Source organism: Miscanthus floridulus, chromosome 7 (genome assembly GCF_019320115.1).
Source record: "Miscanthus floridulus cultivar M001 chromosome 7, ASM1932011v1, whole genome shotgun sequence".
NCBI classification, from domain to species: domain Eukaryota; kingdom Viridiplantae; phylum Streptophyta; class Magnoliopsida; order Poales; family Poaceae; genus Miscanthus; species Miscanthus floridulus.
The window spans coordinates 52,423,518-52,429,418 of record NC_089586.1 but is presented as its reverse complement, the minus strand read 5'-3'; positions in this window follow the sequence as shown (position 1 = coordinate 52,429,418).

Genomic DNA, 5,901 nt, shown 5'->3' with positions numbered 1-5,901 from the left:
ATTCACATTGACAAGGGCGGCGATGGCATCAGCCAGATTCAGAGGAACTGGTGGCGGATCAGGAATACTGTCCTCATCTTGTGAAGTACCAGGAATATGCGAACCTCGCGTATGACGCATCTGTTCATAACAAACTAAACTTAACTCACAAGCCTTTATTAAAAGATAAAAGAGCTTACTACAACGCATTACATTAGTTTCACTTATTTAAACACAAGTCCACACCTACACAAGACTACTAAACTTAACTAGATCTCACTATCTACCACTCTACTCTTCTCCTCAACCACATCAAACCTCGTGATCGGTATCCATTCCAGAAACATTTCTGCCTTCATGAGTTCTAGCTCTAGCTACATCTTCTCTATGCCAAGCTTCATTCCTTCCCTCCACCATATGAACTAACATACGTTCGCAGTTCTTGTGAGCGGTGGTAAGACACCTCAATCTATCCCGTAACTCACCCACATGGATGGCATCCACAGCCCTATCTCTAGTAGCCTGAGCTAACTCTACTGTAAGCCTCTGTATCTCTGCCTAGGGATTAGGCCTAGAGCTGCTACTGCTAGCACCGTCATTCCTAGGGGCAAGCTGGTGACGAAGAACTCCTTTAGGTCCAATGGACTTACGGGGTGTTATCTTGGTACGAGCCATACTATAGGAAGCAAGATTAATCCAAATAAGACAATCTAATCAAAGTCTAAAGAGCAGCCAGGATGGATTACATAACTCAACCCAGACTCACTACCCAACCCAGACTCAGAGTGAAGGAAGTAACAAGTGAATTAATCATGATGCATGAATCGTTCTTACGAACAAAAACATCAAAGCTTATAAGGTACATAAACAACAATTATTTTTATATAGGGCATAATAAGATTATTACTCCACCACACAAAGCCTTTTTAATCAAATAAGGAATAATGAGGATGAAATAAGATATGCCAGGAGCAATTTGGACCAAATTAACAAGTAATATTTATTTGTCCCAAATCATTTTGAAGTTTTTGTAAAACAATACAACAAGGACTTTGTAACGATCGCTCTAATACCATTCTGTGGTAGAACCTCCTAAATTATAGGACCCACATGCACCTGTCACTGTCCAACGACCTCTGATGACTATGCATATGTTCCTGGTAACTTAAGAAGACTGTCGGGTGTCCTCAGGGAATCCTAAATCATCCATGATTTCCGAGTAGGATCCCATTACAGAGTCATTGCAGTATTACAACATTTATTCAAATATCTTCATCAGAGTAAATTAGCGGAAGTCTTATGATAACTTAGTTTACAAACTAGTTGTTTCAAACCTTACAAACTAAGTTCGATAATTATTACAACCCATAGTAGTAGTGGAGTGGCATTAGTAACATAATAAAAACACACAATATAAGTATCCTGCCCAAGGATCACACATTCACTTATCGTCATCGACCTAAACAACAGTCATGCAGCACGGTCCAAAATAGACCTGCTCATGAGGCTCACCTGCAACAAGGGTCAACGAACCCTGAGTACAAAAGTACTCAACAAGACTTAACCAGAATAAAAACTGAGAAGACTCAGGAATACAGGCTCATGGATTCAAGGTATGGTTTTAGCAATAGTCAAAGTTCTTTTGCATAAAAGCTCTTTAACAAAATTCTTTATGTCAACATTTTTATCTTTGAAAAGATCATATACAAAGCTGACATGATCCGTAATAAGATCATGAAACTTCATATCCAACACTTTCTCAAACCTTACTTAAGTTCTAGTTATTAACTACGATGATGAACAGCGAGTTGAGTCTCCATAACCGAGGAGCAACGACGATTCGAACCAATTAAAACCCAGCTGGGGATTCCCAACCACACGATATATGTAGGTCCCCAACCTACATATACCAACCTACCCTCAGATCCTATAAAACAAGAACGGGTCCGCGCCACCCGAGAATACAGTACTCCACTAATCCAGTCCATTGCCACGTGGGTACACGCTATTCCCACCATCTCTCCACTCCTAGTGCGCGAGTAGCCATTCTCGTAATAAAATAGCTGAGTTAAGACTTACCAGAGTATGTGGTTAGTACTACAAAGTCTCACCTCATGCAATTCAACAATGGACGGACCTTAATCGACACAGGCAGAAAGAAGCCGCTCACAAGACCTCCATGTCTTATGGCTCTCACATACCGAGTCCGCCCGGTCTAGATTTATTACTCCACATGCTCATATCTCATGATCACATAATTAACCAGTCGTATCCAAGAAACCATTTATATCTCACAGGTGACCGGTGATCACCTGACTTTTATCGTTCTAAGCATGGCTAAGCATAAAATAAGCATACTCAGATTGAAACGGGTAACAAGGTTGATATTGAAAAACAAGGTTGGTAATGCACCAATTAGGTTTTCACTCAACTCCTAATCACTTAATGCAGTACTTGAAAGCAAAAGTGATATAATTTGTAAAACACAAGGTAGGTTTAAATGCATCCGAGGCTTGCCTTGGTTGGCAGAAAGGTCCGGTCGCTGAGACGTTCCACAATTATCAGATCCGACCTCAATAGACGGATTAACTTCTTCTACAACTTGATTAACTACCATGTGTTCACCTTCGTTCACTACACGTAGTAATAATGCCATGTTTAACATGATGCGAGATACAAAACATGATACTTGATGGTGAATGCAAAATTAACAACTTGAATATAACTTTCCTTCGTGATACAGTTACAAGTCAAGACTAACTAAACCTTTTTCATAACACTTATTTCAATTGCCAAGAATCATTACCAACTAATGACCCAAGGTCATCACTCAATCCAAAAATTCAAACAAAACCTAAATTATTAAAGGTTACTATTTGCTTTTATGAATTAATTATTTAATTCAAAATTATGAAATAAATCAACTTGTTCCAATTAAGCTCAATTTTTTTTTGTAAATGTTCATCACATGATAATTAAGTGGCAAAATAATTTTCATAATTTTTGGATAATTAAATAAGCCTAGAAAAATCATAGAAACCCATTTATTAATTAATTGAGCAATTTTTATCACATTCAAAAAGTACTAAAAAACAACATTCATATTTTTCATAAATAATATACATCCTAGAGAGGTCACACAAAAATTTTCATAATTTTTGGAGCTCTAAATGAATCTACACAAAAATAACAAATTACATAACTATTCATTCAAATCTAAAAAAGGAAAAATTATGTTTTGAAGCACTGAGTCACTGACAATCCGACCCCACATGTCATCCCTACCTCCCGCGTTGACCACGGCGACAGCGGCTTTGACCGGCGAAATCTCGCTGACGGCGAGATCTATGGTGACGACCAAGGTACTAACATGATCACTACATCACGGCGCATTGATTTGTGCCACAAGCGAGACCAATTACGGACTGGACCGATCACTACGCCGGCCATGGCGGACATGGCGGCTCGGTGGTGCTACGCCGACGAAACTAAGCCAGAAATGGTGAAACAAACAACACGGAAAGAACCAGGAGTTCACCCCGAACGCACTGGAGCAGAAAGCTAGATCGGAAGAGCAACTGATGAGTGGTTCGACGTGCACAGCACCCACGGCGGAGCAATGGCCGTCGGTGGCGGCGTTCCGATGACTGCGGTGGTCAAAAGGATCAAACAACCGGTCATAGAGCATCACGAGATCAAGGCGAAGCTGGAGCTATGCTGAGCAAGGACAAAAACGCACCGGAGAGCTTTGGCCACGGCAACGCGCTCGCGATGGCGGTGTTGCCGGCCGCGAGGAAGAAGAGCAATGAACGGCGTTTCCCGGTGAATTCAAGCTGCAATGGCAGGTCGGCTGAGTGCGTAAGGAGCAAGTGGAGCTCAAACGGTGCTTTACCAAGGCTGGTTTGCGCTGAGGAGGCGATGCGAGCTTGATGGAGCTATGGCGGCGGCGTCGGGAAAACAGAGGAGGAGAAAGGAGACGAACGGCGACGGCAGCTATATATGACGGCCTGGAAGCAAGAGGAAGAGACGATGCGGCCTTCTCCATGCCAGCGCAGAGCCGAAGACACCACGAACGCTCCTAGAACGCCGAAGAAGGGCCGCCGGCGGTGACAGCTGCCTGACGGCACTGTTCCACTTATTTACCAAAATGCCATTCATTTAAAATCCAAATTACTCTCAAATTTATGTAACAACTCAAAAATCTCCAAAAATAAAAGTTGTTCAAAATTCAAAGTTCTACAACTTTGCTTTTATAACTACCCCCTAATTCAGTTTACATTTTGAAATGAAAATTTGAATTCAAATAGGGGACATTTAAAGAATTTCGCCTTTTCAAATTACTTCAGATTTTTCATAACAACTTTGAAAACTCCAAAAACAAACTTTGTATAACTTGACAAGCTCTACACTTTTGCTTTTAGGCTCAACCCAAAAATATGCTTAGATTTTAAAATGGGTTTTCAGGGTAGAATTTAAATACTGAAAATCAGGGTTTTCGGAAATTCAATTCAATACAAAGAATTTTTAACTCAATTCAAGCCATACAAGTCAACACATATAACATAAAGGTAAACTTGTTTTAGTGTATGCATATCAAAGTTTTCACTAACACATAAATGATGTGCTATACATATGATGACATGGCATATTTTAGTATTTAAACACCCGAGGTGTTACAGTGTGACCTTGCTTATAGAATTGGTTAGGTGAGCTCTAGCTAGCTTAGCACCTTTGTTGCTTAATTAGGATCTTTGCAAGGTGCTAGAGAACATAGATAGAGGCGTATAGTCTCGGCTAGACCGATTGTTATAATTCTGCACTTGTTTCGGTTAGCCGGCGCGATTAGATTTTAATAACGACTATTCACCCCCCCTCTAGTCGCCATCTCGACTTTACACCAGGGCTAAGCGGAGGATGCTGGCTACTGAACGACAGGATCCCTTGATGGTGGAGGGAATCCCTGTCCACCCGCCAGAAAGAAGGAGAACAGGTGTTGCAGTACCACCAGCACCCTCACCCTCAGAAGTATCAAAAGTAGAACCCTTGATTCCTCTCACTCAACCATTGCCAAGAGAGGAGGCAGATCTATAGCTAGGGTGGTAGAAGAATCCACCAAGCCCAGGAATGAAGATGCGTGGTCCATAGTAGATTAGTTGCCTTGGGATGATGTACCCGTAGTTAGTAGTGTCTTTCATCGATGTCCACTGGTATTGTAATCTTTCCATTGTATTTCGGTCATAGTTGTTGAGGTAGTCTGATCGTAGGGAAGGTGAATGATGTGTCGTGAATGGGAGAGTGAGTGCATGTATGTTGTACCAGCATAAGGACGTTCGGAATGCGCATTTTGTTTATTTCACTAATAGGAACCAAGCCGGACCCAAGATCGCGAAGAAACGAGCTTCATAGAGATGATCGGACGCAGCCCTTATAACGACCGAACGCGTCCGATCAAGATACTCGGCAACAACAGGCGTCAGCAGCAGTGACCGGACGCTGAGGACTAAAAGTGACAGGACGTGATGATGGCACTGTTCATCACCTCGGCAACACATGCAGCACTGACCGGACATTGGCGGATAATCGACCGGACGCAGGAACTGCAGCGTCCGATCGAGTCCAGAGCGGCGACAGCGCGACCGGACACGTCCGATGAACAGTGACCAGACTCAGCGGTGCGTCCGGTCAACGTGCGCGCTCCAACGGTCAAGACGACCGGACGCGTCCGATCAGGACGACAACAGTGTTCGGTCAGTAGCAGAAAACTGAGTTTCGTCGCCATCGGCTACTTTCTCGGTGGGGCTTATAAATAGACCCTCCCAACCAGCTATTTGATATGAGTGGAGTTGAGGAGACATACCAAGGGTGTTGATACACCATTTTAGTGATCTCCATTTGTATAGTGCTTAGTGATTCATTAGGTGA